Source organism: Ranitomeya imitator, chromosome 4 (assembly GCF_032444005.1).
Source record: "Ranitomeya imitator isolate aRanImi1 chromosome 4, aRanImi1.pri, whole genome shotgun sequence".
NCBI classification, from domain to species: Eukaryota; Metazoa; Chordata; class Amphibia; order Anura; family Dendrobatidae; genus Ranitomeya; species Ranitomeya imitator.
In genome coordinates, this window is record NC_091285.1 from 56531537 (window position 1) to 56550491 (window position 18955).

The 18955-nt window shown below is 40.2% G+C and overlaps 1 protein-coding gene across 15 annotated transcripts in view; it reads right to left on the reverse strand.

Annotated features, from left to right (window-relative positions):
- The window catches only part of LOC138675465 (protocadherin alpha-C2-like), a 502001-nt gene that overhangs the window by 72545 nt on the left and 410501 nt on the right, over positions 1-18955 (reverse strand). The gene's annotated exons all lie outside the window — the stretch shown is intronic.

An 18955-nucleotide genomic window follows, 5' to 3' on the forward strand; every position in this document is an offset into this window, starting at 1 on the left:
ACACAAAAGACAAACTGGACATGGAGAAGTCTATCTTTTATATCCTGTGGTGTCTAGGCAAGAAAGCACAGGGATGGTATAAAACATGGAGGCGCATGTAATAAAGCACGTCAAAAAGGAATGATCTTACCCAAAATGTGCTGAGGCATCCGTGGTCATTTCTTAAGAATCCCTCATATATTGGTACAAGAGGTGGTCTTCAAGCCCACAATCTCATAGTAGCAGGGTCAAGAAGAACCTCATTTCCTCATAACAGATTTATCAGAGGTGTGTAGGATGCTGTTTGGACCTTGGCAGCATAAACATAAAAAACAGACCTCTCCATATCTCTCATGGTGCTTAGACACCATAGGAAATACCAACTACATAGTTACATTGTGTTGGGGTGTGGCGTTATAGGGGGAGTGTATTTGCTTTTGACACTGGTGTGCTTTTTGTCACATTTTTATTTTTTTAGTCTACCTTGTCTATTGTGCCGGTTTTGGGTCTTTTTGACCAGGTTTACTATTTTATGTCAATCTTCAATTTCCAATCAAAGGTTTACTGTTACATAGAAGACATGGTGTACCAAGCATCAGCTGTGGGGCCGTGGAGGTTTGGCCCATTTTAGTCATACATTTACTTACCTCATGTGTCATTAAACTAGTATGTAAGGAATTAACCCAAAGATCATTTACAGGAGACAGAAGGTAAAGACACACTAGGTCCTTCTGAAACGGTTGGTTGGCATTGTGGGGAACTGACTAGCATTAAAAGAGTGGCATCAAATAATACTAGGTACAGAGAACAGTAATTTTATGTATAAGCATGGTTTTAAGCATCATTTCTCTGCCTTGAGCTTCTGATAAAAACTAATGCGATGACTAAGCCAAGTCTGAAAATAACCAGACCACTGTTGCTCATTATCATAATGTAATAAAAACATAAAAAAAATCTTATTTTCTACATTTCATGTATCAAATATGCTCGGCACAACTCTTCCTGTAAATGTCCTTCAAAGATAAGGTCATAGAGTTCCTTCTTAAAATTCTAATCAAACTTGTAAAGATCTAGAGGGAACGAAAAAATCTGTCGCATTTTCTATTTGGTGATAACTCAGGCAAAAACTCCAGGTCAAAGACAAAGACCATGAAATAATTTATATTAAATATATATAAATGAATCCACTTAGGAAGCTGCTTTTGGATCAAACACATTCACAGAAATATCCTGCTGTATTGTAGTCCATTGGTGTTCCTAAATATAGATAAACCTAAGGCCATGTCTGTGCGCTGTAACATTTCTATCACATGTCTACTTGGAAGAAGGGCAAAATCCTGAAACATTGCTTACGACTGTCTGCTGTTTCGTAAAGCGGATGAAATTTTTTATTGCCATTATGTACAGTCCAATGCACATATTTTCTCAGAAAGACTGCAAATAGAATTATCAATTTAACTCCTCCACTGGATTTGTAGTCCTGAAAAAAACATTTCTAAAAGGCTACGACGAACAGTAAAATAAACTGCATATTTAGTTACTATGGTTTCCATTATTACATTTTTAAAGGGACTCTGTCACCTGAATTTGGCGGGACTGGTTTTGGGTCATATGGGCGGAGTTTTCAGGTGTTTGATTCACCCTTTCCTTACCCGCTGGCTGCATGCTGGCTGCAATATTGGATTAAAGTTCATTATCTGTCCTCCGTAGTACACGCCTGCGCAAAGCAATCTTGCCTTGTGCAGGCGTGTACTATGGAGGACAGAGAATGAACTTCAATCCAATATTGCAGCCAGCATGCAGCCAGCGGGTAAGGAAAGGGTGAATCAAACACCTGAAAACTCCGCCCATATGACCCAAAACCAGTCCCGCCAAATTCAGGTGACAGGTTCCCTTTAAGTGAAAGAATGTATTTTACCTATATATCTATGATATCAATCACATTCTTACATCTGAAAAATAATATATGTTTTTATATTGTTATCCTCTTTTATTTTTTTGCAGATATCAGGCGATTTCGGTGGGAAAAAAAAAGGAAATCTGTGTCTGTTTTTCAAATTTTTACAATTTTGACTACAAAAAAATTAGTTTCCTTTTTCATATATGCCAAATAGACATCTTTTTCTTTTAACTTTTTTTAAATTTCTTTTATAGGAACTGGGCTAGTAACAGCAATTTTGATAGTCGCCTCCTTTTTTTAATTTTTTTTTCATGTTTTTTATTTATTTATATAGTTTTTATTTATTTCACACATTTTGCACCCCATAATGTCATAAAAGATCTTTGAGGGTCATTTCAAAATGTAAATATTATTTATTATGCAATTTACCCACTAACTGGGTAAATTGCATAATATAATTATTTATCAGTCACATTTAAAGGGGAAAATTCTACCTCCTGCCTGTATAGTAGAGCTCATTGGGTCTCCTATGACCCAGCAGCTCCTGTTTTCTTCCTTGATCCCTGCTATCACATGATCACTGGGTCCAGAGGAGGAAGAACTGTCAGTGATTCCTATTCTGCATAATTTAATAATTCTGCAAAAATTATTAAATTATTGACATAACATTTAAAGAAATTATATTAATGCAAACATCCCAACAAACCTCTTAATGATATAACTATTTGTCTGGCTTTGTTTAAGCCCACCGCTACTTTGTCAGATACATCACTCTTCAAAGCTTAATTGCTAGGACTTACCAAATGAAAAGTGCTTCACAAATTTAATTTGCAAAGTTCTTCTCAATCTTAATCATACCATCATGGCTATTTTTATTGGTAAGGAGGGGACAATGAAATGTAATGCCTAGTGGCTCAGAGAACATTAGTTCAAGTCCTGATTATATTATTTATAGAACTAATGGAATAATATTGGTTTCCAAGTGTGACTGTAAAAAACTTTCTATCTATGATTTTTGACTGTTAGCCAAAATGGAAAAATAAATAGTATCAACGTATTGATAAAGTAAACCTGTCACGTCAGATAGTGCTATTAACCTGGATATATAGAGTTATTCTGCAATTTAATAGCATCAGCAATGTGTCCGGCTTCCATACTAAAAGTTCGGCACCTGTGGGAAAATGAAGTGTATTCCTCCCGGGAGGAGTCAGCGCTCAATCATACAGGCGTGCCCGGGTAGCTTCAGACACCGATCGATATACTGTGACAAGTGGTTGTAAGCCCACCCCTGCACTTTAAGTGACAGCCAGCTCCGCAGTGCATTATGGCAGAGCTGGCTGTCAATCAAAGTGCCATTGTGTGATTATAGACGCCATTTGCAGTATACTGAGTGGTGCTTGTAGCCACCCAGGAACACCTGTATGATTGAGTGTTGACTCCTCCCAGGAGGAATAGTTTATTTTCTGCCAGGTGGCACACTTTCAGTATAGTTGTCGAAAACCTTCCTAACCTAAGATACTGAAGAAGTATGGCCTTAATGTCTTCATGGTTGAACTTATCTACTTGGTCATATTAGCTCCGATTCATCATTTTTTACCAGAATTCTGTGGCCAAATATTTGCGTACCTTGTAGTTGAGCAAAAATGTAACAACTTTTTGGATTTTTTTCTTTTTTTTGCCAACCTTGAGCCAGCTCTGCCACCTTGAGGACTTAATGGGGAGGCGGTATGGCCAAGTGTGGATGACAAATTTAATAATTTATGCCAAAAAGTAGAATTGTGACATCAGTAAACTCCAGATTATGGCACATGGCAGCTGAAAGACATGAAAAAATTTACTAGGAGGTGCACACCTCCTAATTAAGTGGGTGCATCTTACTCTAGAGAGCCCTGCATCAGGACCACCATGCAAAGAGCCAGTCTCGGCAGATCAGGTACCTTAATCCACAAAAGAAGTCAAAGAGCATTTTAAATCGAAAGCACAATTATTGAATAAACCCAGATAGTTTAGAAAACTATCCAGATCAAATATTACAAAGTGAAAAATAATGACTTGGACGCAGAAAATTACATTTAAAAAGATGTTGGTAGAAGCTAACCCTGAGGGTCTAGCTTTATAACCAGCTTGATCTTAGCTTCTATATCCTTACAGTTTAAAACAGCAAAAAAATGGATAATCCCACTAGTAAATTAATATTTTAGTTAATAAAAAACATTAAATCTTCAACATAACACTTAAAGGGAAATGACAGTAATGCAAACACACCTCAACAAGCCTTACAGTCATATAAGTATTATTTGCCTCAGGGTCATATATGACTTTACCATAATAGCAAATATTGGTATCTAGTCTACTTTTAACATTGTTCCTTTACTCTGCAAATTTCTTTTTGATATGTCACATTGTCCTAATTGAAACAATATGATAGAAAACACTTCTAAGGTTGCTAAAAAATATATTACAAGATGAACACATTAGTCCTGCCGCAAAACTAGCCCAATACTGGGAGGCCCTGCTTAGTAGCAAACGGTTTTGAGTAATAAAACATGACATTTGGTGCCAGAGACATTGTCATCTGCTAAGTAATTCTCCACATCAGAACGAAGATAAAAATACAAACGACAGATTGGAAAACAGACACCGGCAACTGTCAGCAGAACACATGCAACTTAATTTGGCGTAGCACACATAGCTGTGGCCAGAGTGAAAAGAAGTAAAATCCTATTTTCTGGCACCATCGTTTATCAGAAGGCAAAAAAAGAGATCGAGCTAAGCGTAGAGACTCAAGGATTATTCATACACACAATGGTCTGTGCGATTGGACATGTCATTTCCAGTCTTTTTTGCCAATATTGCTCGTTCTTGTATATCTATTCTACTATATGTACTATGCTTATGCAAATTATCCCTTTCTCTGTACATTTTTAGAAGGTTTTTCTCAACATAGCACTTCAGAAGCACACTGCTCCTTGGCTACCAGCTTCCTTATTGCCAGAGGTTGATGTTCTCCTGATCTTTGACACTTCCATCCATTGGTATGGTTGTGTTGCTCAACCAAAATACGCTCTTTCCGATGCTCTAAGCAGTGCCAACTTTGCCTCTGCCGTTTCAGAAAAGTGCAGTGACACGGATGATTGGCTGATCCAACCTTCATTAGAGTAAAATGCTTCAAAGTGCCTAGATCAGCCACCGCGGATAGGCAGCAGAGGTGGCAGGTAACTGTGGGTAATGAGCAAGTAAATACCGTAATACTTTTAAAATCACTCCACCTTTGAGAACCAAAAGGATTTTTAATAAAAACAACTTGCAAAGTTGATTGCTTTTACAAGAACTGTCCAATTTTAGCTATTTATAATATTGAGACAATCCCTTTTAATGGATTCTAACAAAACTAATTCTACTCTATACTTGGTCAAATATCATTAAGACTAGAAGTTAATGGAGTAAATATGTTCCTAAGGGGAGAGTCACAAGGCTGTATAATTCAGACAAGGATGGCATCACAATGGCAGCTCTCCTGACCCCAGCGTGACAGTATGTATTTCCATGCAGCCGTCATGCTTTGATCAAGAGAGTCAATGGCCATTCTGAGCATTGTGTTGCGATCACCGTCCGAGTTATACAGCCGTGTGACTTTCTCCTAAGGAGCTTAACAAGGGTTGACCTTTCAATCATAACGCTTTTATTTGTACGCTCACTCTCAAGATCCTTTTCAGCCAACTATTGGTGTTGTGTGATATGGTTGACATACAGTTTAGTTCACCAGTGTGTTTTGTTGTAAGTGGTCTATCCCCTCCTAGGACATTTGAATGTCTTAATGTTGCACGTGTCAATGGGTTGTCCCCTTAATGAGGTTGTCAAGGGGCATCCTCTATATAACAAAGAGCAAAATGATCTATAATAGAGAGCTAGGAGACATAAGAAAGAACACCCCAGTAGGACATGTGAACGGCCGCCTAGAAGAACATTGGTCTGAGTGCAATCCGATGTTTTGTTGACCAAAAATATGATCGCATTTCCATAACAGTAGAAATGAAGCCTCCCAGCTCCATAGCAAAGCTGACTGAGTCTCCTAGAACCAAGCTGCTACTGGCGGGGTCGGACTGGGGTGCCAAGGACCCACCAGTAACTGACTTTGGGGGGCCCACTTTTCACCTTCATACAAATATTACACTACCCTGGTTCACAAATTTACCTATATCTCTATATAATAATAAACTGGGTAATTTGGTAAATGAATGATGAGATGCTGTGTTTTTTTTCTGTACAGAGTGAATCAAGTGAATTATGCCAAGTACTGCCTATATAGTGGGGTTTAGGGCCCAGAACTGCACAGGGGCCCACCGGGTGATTCTCCTGTTACCCTGTGGGCCAGTCTGAGCCTGGCTCTGGAGGAGGAAGTGTCATTAGTGCTTTATGCAGCTATTGGGAAAGTAAAGATGATAACAAACCACCTCTGCCTTCTCTATGGGGAGTCCGGCTGTGTCTGAAAGTCTGATCCCCACTACTGAGCTGCAGGAACACGTGCAGCTGCTTTACTATTTAGTGATGTTTCAGGAGACTGCAGAGTAGAACGATGACCGCCCAACCATTTTTTACGTTTATGGGCAATCCGGAAGTAGTTAATCCCCTTCAGTTTAATAAAGATATTGTAATCATGAAAAAGCAATTAAAGCCTAATACAACACAAGCAATGCAAGTGTGGACAAAGTCTTGGTTATTGCTATAGGTTTTAAGAAAGTGATACTGAATTCTTCTCTGAATGTATTGGCGAGTACAATAATGAATATATTACTGCTACATACTTGAAATTTATCTGTGAACTGTAATTTATGGATTTAAGATGAACACTCTTATGATAAAAGATCATAAATAACTAGATGGCCTTAACTTCATTCAGGGGACATGACACTAATGAAACATTCGATACAATTAAGACGAGTTTTGTCGGAATAATATTCATGGGATCTGAATAGTCCGCCAAAGATTAAAAATTATAAAATGTACCTACACCTAATATACAAATTGAAGGGTTATTTCATACATTATGTGATAATGGTCAACCTGTCAGCTGCCCTAGAACTTTAAACCGCCCTCATACCTCTACTTCACCCTTCTTCAAGGACAGGAAAGACGGCGTTCTCTGTCCCATAAAATCGTCGCTCTTGAAATCACACCCCAGGGAGGGTTAGTCTGGTAGAATCGGTGACCTGCCGATCTAGTTCTCACAGATTTTTGGATAACATGAGCATAGATTACACTTCGATTTTAGAATACTAGAGCAATTGTGAAGAAGGAACTTGTTAAAATGTAGGAATAGAGTGCAGTACAGACGAGGATCGCTTGGTAAAGACCATACAAACTAGCACTAAATAAGAAGGTCTATATATCTGGCACCGTAAGGTGGATTTATAAAAAAAAAAATGCAATAGTAGAGGAATAGTGTGAATAAACTGCCCACTTCTGACCTAGGAACAGCTCCTCTTTCAAGAACAATAATGAAAAATTACATCATTGGAGTTTTTATTACATTTTACTTAGAGACTAAGGCGTTTTCAAAGTTTTAGGATTCTGCATGTAATAATGTTAATAGAAAAGCATTAATGCAAAAAGTAGTCTTGTTTAATAAAGCCATCAAAAGAAAATATGGTTTTGGCAAACGTTTGGATTTTGTTTAGATCTGATGTTTTTTTTTTTTTTAATAAATTAAAAAAGTATATGCTGAAAATGTATGTGAAGGTTAAGCCATGTATATGAATTTGTCTATCCATTGACCATAGATAATGGAGAAGGTATGAGTGGCAGTGTAAGGGTGGCTGAAGATCCTCTTCTTTCCTCTAGTTTTCCTTTGAGTTACAACAGCTGGAGCTCCTTAGAGCTGTTGTAAAGGTACCTTCACACATAACGATATCGTTAACGATATCGTTGCTTTTTGTGACGTAGCAACGATATCGTTAAAGAAATCGTTATGTATGACAGCGACCAACGATCAGGCCCCTGCTGGGAGATCGTTGGTCGCTGGGGAAAGTCCAGAACTTTATTTTGTCGCTGGATCTCCCGCTGACATCGCTGAATCAGCGTGTGTGACACCGATTCAGCGATGTCTTCACTGGTAACCAGGGTAAACATCGGGTAACTAAGCGCAGGGCCGCGCTTAGTAACCCGATGTTTACCATGGTTACCAGTGTAAACGTTAAAAAAACAAATGAAACAAGAAAAGAAAACAGTGCGGCACTCACCCTTATTATTTGAAGCTGTGAAATCGTGCTCTTTATTGGAGAAAAATGTATAAAACATCAATTAGGACATCAGGTCAACGAGAGGGTGCGGAGGTGGAGTGTGGACGACGGCCGTTTCGCACGGTATGTGCTTCAACGGGTCCTAATAATAAGCGTGAGTGCCGCACTGTTTTCTTTTCTTGTTTCATCATATTTACTCTGGATTGCCTATCAGTGCTGAGCACCGTATACCCAGAACATACGTGCCACCTGCGTATTTTTCGGATGTTCTTTAAGGAGTGTATGTCCATATTGATTTGTGCTTCTCTAGTGCCGTCCATTGCTCATTCTGTGTGTTGGTTAAAAAAACAAACACTACATACTTACCTTCAGCTGTCTGTCCCCGGCGCTGTGCTTCTCTGCACTCCTCCTGCATCCTGTGTCAGCGCCGGCCAGCCGGAAAGCACAGCGGTGACGTCACCGCTCTGCTTTCCGGCTGACCGGCGCTGACAGTGCAGAGGAAAGCAGAGCGCCGGAGGACAGACAGCTGAAGGTAAGTATGTAGTGTTTGTTTTTTTAACGTTTACGCTGGTAACCAGGGTAAACATCGGGTTACTAAGCGCGGCCCTGCGCTTAGTAACCCGATGTTTACCCTGGTTACCGGGGACCTCGGGATCGTTGGTCGCTGGAGAGCTGTCTGTGTGACAGCTCTCCAGCGACCAAACAGTGACGCTGCAGCGATCGACATTGTTGTCGGTATCGCTGCAGCATCGCTGAGTGTGAAGGTACCTTAAGTTGTAAGGTGACAAGAATGTTCTTGGCTCACTATGGCCAAACCCTGATTTCAGCGATGTGTCACTTACGGGGCTGCTTTTGTAGCTTTGATAAAATCACTGTCATCAGCAGATTATGATTCGTGTATAACCCAGTCCCCTCCACTGATTGGTAGCTTTCTGCCTATGCACAGTGTACACAGAAAGCTGCTAACCAGATTTTGTGGGCAGGGTTATGCAGAACTCAGCATTCACAGAACTGCTAGATCCGCAACAGAGAAAACAGAGAATTTATTGAAACTATATCAAGCAGCCCAATAAGTGATATATCGTTGAAATCAGGGTCTACATCATGCTGCTTACAGATGGGGACACTTTCTGTTTAAGAAAAGTTAAATAGACACACAAATAAATAACCTTTCATATACCTTTTATGTAGCAACGTAAACTTCCAATGTCAGACACTGTGCCCCACAAAGTGTGCCGTTACTCCCTAACAGCAGTTCATATCACAGAGTTTTGACATATTAGGCTACTTTCACACTTCCGTTTTCTGGGGCCCGTCGTGGTGCAGCAAAATGACGTATCGACGGATGTCATGAAAATAGATAAAAACGTGCGCGACGGATCCAGTGCAATGATGGATCCGTCGTACAGAAATTCCGGGAATTTAATGTCCGGGGACGAGAGAGAAAGAAAGAGAGAGAGAAAGAAAGAAAGAAAGAAAGAAAGAAAGAAAGAAAGAAAGAAAGAAAGAAAGAAAGAAAGAAAGAAAGAAAGAAAGAAAGAGAGAGAAAGAAAGAGAGAGAGAAAGAAAGAGAGAGAGAAATTTTCCCGGACTAGAAAATCCTTCTGGGCATGCTCAGCAGGGAAAAACTGGATCCCTCGCTGGATTCGTGTGTGACGGTCAGCGACGGATCCTGCGTCCATAGGTTTCCATTGTAGCCGACAACGGACAGCGCAGGATGCGTCGCTGAACGATTTTCCGATGTGCACAAAAAACGTTACACGGAACATTTTCTCTGCACAACGGACCCCTATTTTACAACGGATCCAGTGCACGACGGATGAAACGGATGGCCATCCGTCACAATCCGTCGCTAATACAAGTCTATGGGAAAATGCAGGATCCTGCAAAGACGGAAGTGTGAACGTAGCCTTATGTTACTTGTGATCTATATGGGAGTCTTACGTGGTCTCTCTATGATATCATTATATGGATATCTAACGGCATTATTACCTGGGCACGGTTTGGTAAAATTCTTCAAACACTATATGGTGAGAAGATGGGAAGCCCCCGAGAAATATTATACAATTAACATGCCGTAGTGGTTAGTTTAGTTGAGCATCTTGGTAACTTTAAAAACAAAACAGACGAATAAGAAATCTAACATTGTCATCGCTGGGCAGCAAGAAAGTCCAAATCTGGTAAAAATGTCTGTGTTAGCACAGGGATGCCTGGTAATATTGGTGTCAGTACTCACTGTATCACTGGAATATTTTTTTTAAACTCTTATTTCCTTGGAATACCAATGCATATATCAGCAGATTCATTTTTCATTATGTATCAATCAAAATGAATCTTGTTAGATAAGAGTCGGTCAGGCCCGTTATTTACTTGGTGTGGCACGTATAATAAGAAATCAATATCCTGCTGATGGACGTGGCGGATCTGATCCAGGAATGAAGACCACTTATTAATACAATAAACCTCCTAGAACCCAATAGTTTTCCGTTAAGTACGTGTATTCTGTAATTCCAACGGCAGATCCCTCTATATAGAATCTCATCTGGAAGCCGCCATGTCTGGGGATAAGTGAGTAAAATCCATTCTGAATAAATATCCTAATCGTATTATGTGCCATCTTGTCATTTAAAGGAGATCTATCACACGGTTTTTGCCACCGAATCTGAGAGCAGCATTATGTAGAGCCAGAGACCCCAATTTCAGCAATGTATCATTTGCTAGGCTACTTGCTGGAGGTTTTATAAAATCATTTTTTTAATAAGCGGGAGATCATCGCTAGTGGACTAGTAAACATGCTGTCATGTAGTCCAACCCCGCCCCCATCACTGATTGGCAGTAGGGATGAGCATACCTGTAGAAGCTCGGGTTGGACTGAACTTTAGTGTAAAGTTTGGTTTAGGTACCAGAACTGTACCCGAACTTGAACCTGAATCCAAACCCCATATAAATCAATGGGAACCCGAACTTTCGAGCTTGAAAATCAATCTATCTCTTCTCCCCCAGAACTCCCAATCTGCAAAACAGAGAGTCTGTGTGTTCGGAGTTCAGCATCGGACAACTAATCCGGTACGAACGCGAGACTTTACAGTTCAAGTTTGCTCATCTCTAATTGGCAGCTTTCTGACTATGCACAGTGTACACAGAAAGTGGCCAATCAGTGGTGGTGGTGGGGTTGTACAGAGCTCAGAATTCAAAGAACTGGTGGATTTGAAGCAGATAAAACAGTTTTTAATCAATACTGCAGAACCCAGTAAAGTAAGTAACATATTACTGGAATCAGGGTTTCTGCCCTACATCATGCTGCTCCTTCTAACAGATTCCTAGTAGAGTGTCTATCACTTACAGTGTATCCTTTTCTAATCTTTTTGTAGTTTCGGTATTCTTTTAACCTATTTTCTTTCCTTAACGAAGTTCAATAAGACATCCTTAACTGCAGACACAAGGTTCATAGGAATCTTTAGTCTAGAGATGACTCATTGATTTCTATTATAGAGTGCTGTGGACACCGTCTGTGACTTGAGTAGTTAGGGGGAGGAGGCGAGCTGTGACATCACCTCTTACCAATAACGGATCCTGTGTTTACCGTCCATATGAGACATCATTCATGTAATCCTGCCTGTGATGACAATGAGATCTCTACTGAAAAGTGATCTCTACACAACGAGAAGTGTCGGCCTATTATCCGGATCAGTGATCACAATGAAAACTTATAAGATTAGTCTTTTTGACATGTTATTTTATGTTACTCTATGTTTTATTATTTTTACTTATTAATACTGAAAAAAACAGGTCATTTTCCAATGGCACATTCCCTTTAAAGCAATAATGCTGACCCGCTTCTTTTGCTGTAGTACAATGTTACATTTTAGGAAATTCAGGTTTTATAGGTTTAGATTTACAGAAAAGTTTTTTTTTCACATTGACTTTTCAAATATATAGACTTAAAGGGGTTATATCACCAAAATATATATTTATATATCATAGAGCAGAAATTATGCTCAGAGATTCTCACTTCACCTGATTCAGTATTTATACAGCCATATAAAAAAAAAATATTTATGGTCACTGTAAGGGAAATATATGGCGGCCTACTCCCGCTCAGCAGAACTTTCAGATGTCAGACGTGCTATCAAGATTTTGTGATCTGACTGCTCAGTTTCCGGCAGGGATTGTCATAGTCACAGAAAACCTGTAATGAATATACTTTTCTTTTTCCAGTAGCATTGTTAAAGGGAATCTGTCAGCAGGTTTTTGCTGTGTAATCTGATAGTGTCACTTAATAGGCTGTATGCTGTTCTTTCCATACAATTAAGGATTTATCACCAGGAGATTATCACTGCCTGGACTGGTGTATCCTGAGCTCTGGTCTGACCACGCCCCCTCCTCTGATAAGCAGCTCACTGTCAATAGACAACGTACACAGAAAGTTGTGGTGTTGCTGGGATTAGCTTTTGAGCTCAGCTACATCTAAAAACTCTGATTGTGTCACAACTGCTGCACCTAGTAAATTAAGTGAAACATCGTTGGAATCAGGGTTTCTGTCCTTACATTATGATGCTCTCAGATGTGGTAGAAAAAAGCTGGCGACAGATTCTCTTTAAGGTGCATTTACAGTACAAGTGAAACAGGAGAGACATGTTTCAGGATCTTGCCCCTCCTCAGTGCAAAGCATGAGATCTGATTTGGCTGTATGAGAGGTCTCTGACTGGGATGTAAGGGCTAACGTCTCTCCTTCTGTCTCCTTACCTTGGCATTAACCCTTAAACACACTTTTTTTTTAGGGTATACTGCCAATAAGTTTATTTACGGGGCCGTAAAAGGTTACAGCTTCTCTTAAAAGTTTTATCTTTTGAAAAATGCAATATTAATAATAATAAACCAGAGAACACCAATGTCCTGTGATGTGGAATGCAAAATGTGAATATTGCATGTGAAAACGCTCTAAAAGTTGGAAGCCACGGGAGAGAAATAGGTTAAAGTGATAAACCAGCAAGCTGCCGGATGCACTAAAGGAGAAGAAACACAAGACAACAACTGTCAAACCTGCAAAAGACACAATTGATTTGTCCTTTTTCGTGATTTATGGAGAAACTGGTAACGATTTGATGCACAGATGACTGGCTAAAGACAAAGCCATGAAGTGCTGTCCTCTAGAACGGGAAGCACAGATGTAAGTTTAATAAGTGTCTGCTGCCAAGACCTAAAGATGGCTGGCAGCCTCCACGAGTAACACATTTCCACGCACATGTTCCATAATTCATTTACATCTTTTCTGCATTTCTTTCAAGTCATTATTCTAGGGTAAACCTTCATAAGTCATTTTTTTTTGCACAATAAATTCTAATTTTACGGCTATCCAAGCTTTGTTTTTTGACTTGTAAAGAACCAGTTTATAAAGAAGTCCCATTGGTTAACATCACAAAGGGAAAACTGGCAAGGATAATAAAGAGCAAGGACTTCTCAAAGAAGATCCATTTCAGAGAATACATGAGACTGTCTTCAGGTATGAAATATGCATGTTAGTTCTATGAAAGTCCATGAGATGACGATGGATTGTGGATGGTGTTGTGTGTGCACTCATTGGCAATGGAGATGGTACCAAACACTGATTTTCTGCTAGATGTCCATTCTTCTTACCAAATGGCATTTTTTGGTAAATATACTATGCTATATACCATGGTGCAGCCAATATAGTGTAATGTAAAAGATGTAGTCTGCTCGCCTAGTAGTAAAGCGCGCATGTGATCTGTATCCTAAAGCATGAAGAGAATCCATAGTGGTAACCAGCACATGCTAAAAAGTCCATTTATTAAAGCGCCACTCCAGCATTTCTTTTATTTCACACTGGAGTGGTGTCACTAATGTAAGTTCCCCGACCCTAGTATTACACTTACCAGCCGCCCTCTTTAGCTGTTCCGGACAACGCTCATGTCCCGTCCTGGGTTGCCATCTTGTGACCCCAACTTCTGACTGTGTGGAAGTGAGAAGTAATGGTCACAAGCTCTCTATGTAGGTCTGTGAGCGCCTCGTTCTAGCTCTCATAGACTTTCATTGAAAGATTGTGACGAAGCTTCTGAGTTCCAGCCACTCAGAAGCTGCGCTCACGAGTTGGCGCCAAATACAGGTGTAGACGCCGGAAGATGAGCTGATGACCAGAGGCAGGGGACTTACGCTTAAAGCGCCACTCCAGCGGTGAAAAACAACCCACTGGAGTGGTGACTGAAGAAAAGATAATGGTGGACACATCTGTAAATTGGAACCTTTAAACATAGGCTGATTTTATCCCCCTATTCCTGAGTTATAAAATCACGCACAAGTTCATTTCCCAAGATTTTGATGTATTTTAAATAGAGATGAGCAAAGAAATCTGGCTGGAAAATGAATTCTAAATGAATATTACAAAAATCAGAATTTGCAAAAATGCAGATTTTTTTGTAATATGCCTCCGCATGGATTAAGGCTACGTTCCCATTTGCGTTGTTGTGTGTTGCGTCGGCGATGCAACGGCGACGCAACGCACAACGCATGCAAAACGCATGCAAAAACACATTGTTTTGTGACGCATGCGTCCTTTTTTGGCCGATTTTGGACGCAAAAAAAATGCAACTTGCTGCGTCCTCTGCGCCCTGACGCTTGCGCAAAAAAAGATGTATGCGTCACAAAACGCAAGACAACGCATGTCCATGCGCCCCCATATTAAATATAGGGGCGCATGACGCATGCGCCGCCGCGGTTGCGCCCGGCGCACCGCAAATGTGAACGTAGCCTTTGTCTTTGGCCGCCATTAAAATGTTTAAAAAAACGTTATACACGCATTACTGCTCCCTTTTTCTGCTCCTCTGCTCCTCACCGTCACCCACTTGGTTCTCGATACATTTATATTTGCCACCCAGGCTAAAATCCTTGACAAGGACTAATATAAATCTATGGGTCAATGAAAAAGACATAGAGCACACAGATCACAACCATGTGCCATCCATGTGCTGTACGTGTTCAATGTATAGGAGAAGCTTTGTAATTTATTCCTTTATCCATAACGGAAACACATTGATGACAACTGATGGTAAAAGCGGACACATGGATGACATTCTGATGACACACAGATGACACTCTGAGCACCGTCTAATGACACTCTGATGACATACTGATCACACGATGAATACATTATAATGACACTGATAACACACTGATGACCACAAATTACATACTGATGACATTCTGATGACCATGCTTGACACACTGATAACACAATAATGACACGTTGAATGCACACTGATAACACTCTGATGACCACGGATGACACACTAATGACACACTGATGGCACTCTGATGACACACTGATGGCACTCTGATGAAACCCTGATGACACTCTGATGAAACCCTGATGACAGTCTAATGACCATGGATGGCACACTAATGACACACTGATGGCACTCTGATGACACACTGATGACAGTCTGATGACACCCGGAAGACACACTGATAACACACTGAAAACACACTGCTGACAGTCTTATGACACAATGACACCCGGAAGACACACTGATGACACACGGAAGGCACACTGATAAAACGCTGATGACACACTGAGCACACACGGATGTCACACTGATAACACGCTGAAGACACACTGATGACACACGGATGACACACTGCTGACACACTGATGACACACGGATGACAAACTGATGACACACGGATGACACACGGATGACACACTGATGACACACTGATGGCACTCTGATGACACACTAGTGACATACTGCTGACACACTGGTGACACACAGATGACACACGGATGACACACTGATGACACACTGATGACACACGGATGACACATGGATGACACACAGATGACACACTGATGACACACTGATGACACACTGATGACACACGGATGACACATGGATGACACACAGATGACACACTGATGACACATGGATGACACACAGATGACACACTGATGACACATGGATGACAAACTGATAACATGCTGAAGACACACTGCTAACACACTGATGACCACGGATGACACACTAATGACACACTGATGGCACTCTGATGACACACTGATGACACTCTGATTACACTCTGATGGCCCTCTGATGGTACTCTGATGACACCCGGAAGACACACTGATGACACACAGAAGACACACTGATAACACGCTGATGACACACTGATAACACATGGATGACACACTGATAACACGCTGAAGACACACTGCTGACACATGGATGACACACTGATGACACACGGATGACACACAGATGACACCCGGAAGACATACTGATGACACACGGAAGGCACACTCATAACATGCTGATGACACACTGATAACCTGCTTAAGACACACTGCTCACACTGATGACACACAGATGGCACACAGATGACACATGGATGACACACAGATGACACACTGATTACACCCGGAAGACACACTGATGAAACACGGAAAGCACACTCATAACTCGCTGATGACACACTAATGACACACGGATGACACACTGATAAAACGCTAAAGACACACTGCTGACACACGGATAAAACACTCATGATACAAGGATGATACACTGATGACACACAGCTGACACACTGATGACACACTAGTGACACTCTGATTACACTCTGATGACACACTGATGACACACGGATGACAAACTGATAACATGCTGAAGACACACTGCTAACACACTGATGACACACTGATGACCACGGATGACACACTAATGACACACTGATGGCACTCTGATTACACTCTGATGGCCCTCTGATGGCACTCTGATGACACATGGATGATACACTGATGACACACAGAAGACACACTGATAACACGCTGATGACACACTGATGACACACTGATAACACATGGATGACACACAGATAACACGCTCAAGACACACTGCTGACATACTGATGACACATGGATGACACACTGATGACACACGGATGACACACTGATGACCACGGATGACACAAGGAAGGCACACTCACAACACGCTGATGACACACTGATAACATGCTTAAGACACACTGCTCACACACTGATGACACACGGATGACCCACAGATGACACACAGATGACACACTGATGACACCCGGAAGACACACTGACGACACATGGACATATACATATAGAAATAAATGTGTATGTCTAATGCTGCCTGATTATCTTCTGCATTGATGTCTGTGTATCCCAAAGATCCCCTTGCTTCCTCTTCTAGTCGGTATGATGTGTGACCACTGCAGTCGATCAGTGACCTCAGTAGGGACCAACATCTTTTCCCTCTACAATAGAAAGCAAAGAGGTTGGTGGGGGACCGATCAACGACCCAGAACTGTAGTGGGGTATGTTGGCCACACTATGCCTTCTTGTTAAAAAAGAAACGTTTAATAACCCCTTTATGGGATCCATTATAAAAAGCCAGCGAAAAGTTCATGACATATTTGATAAAAGGATAAATAATTACTGCATCCATCACAGCCTCCATTTAGTGCATATTTAAAATAATTAACACTCAAATCACATATCATATGTTACAAAGTCAGGATCATTTCTATTTTTTTGTTCCATCACATTCCTAAAATGCACAACTTTTCCAGCATTAATGATTTAATGGGTGGTGAAGGCTTTAAACACTGCCTAATATGAGATATATATATATATATATATATATATATATATATATATATATATATATATATATATATATATATATATGGAAACAGGAACACATGGGCTACCCACCACTCCTCTTGGGCTATCTGCACAAAAGCTGTTCCACTCAGCATGTCCACGTGGACTTTTCCTCTCTGAACCCTGTTCACACAGGTAATATACAGATGATCAGGTTTTTAAATACTTCGGATAGGGATTGCATACATCAGTTAGGACTGCTCTGATATGGGTATACCTTGACGTTTGGTGGAGCAGCTTAGTATACATTTTTTGCAAAAAACGTATCAACCAAATACCCTGTTTTTTACATCTTTTTACTAGCACTTGCAGATTACTGTTATTTTTTTAAACTGAGTGTTTTCGGTTCTACTATGCTCTTTTGTGTCTTTATATATATATATATATATATATATATATATATATATATATATATATATATATATATAGATATAAAGAAACACAGCAGCACATGTATATGAATCTAGGCCATGTGAAAACACAGACAAATATTCGATATGAATCATACTACTCAAAAATATTTGTTCATAAAAAAAATTTTCAAAATTTTTTTTTCATAAAACTTACAGTTATAGATAAAATGAAGATTCTTAGCGCATAAATTGGCCAATTCATGTGTGCCCATCAACCGCGGCAAGGTGATCTCCCTCTGATGGGTCCTACTCTACTGTACATGCCACTCTTGGGCCACCAGCCTACAACTTAGGACAAACATGTCACTCTGGGCTAAACCTACAATTTATGGGCAGGTAGAGATGATTACCGCCACCTGCAAGGTCAATGGGTTGTAGGCTGGTGGCCCAAGAGTGGCATGTACAGTAGAGTAGGACCCATCAGAGGGAGATCACCTTGCCGCGGTTGATGGGCACACATGAATTGGCCAATTTATGCGCTAAGAATCTTCATTTTATCTATAACTGTAAGTTTTATGAAAAAAAATTTTTGAAAATTTTTTTTATGAAAAAATATTTTTGAGTAGTATGATTCATATCGAATATTTGTCTGTGTTTTCACATGGCCTAGATTCATATACATGTGCTGCTGTGTTTCTTTATATCTATATGATACAGCTTGCAGCTTGCATGTGTTCACATTGGGAGTGCTGGTTGTTTTTTTTTTTTTTTTCTTTATATATATATA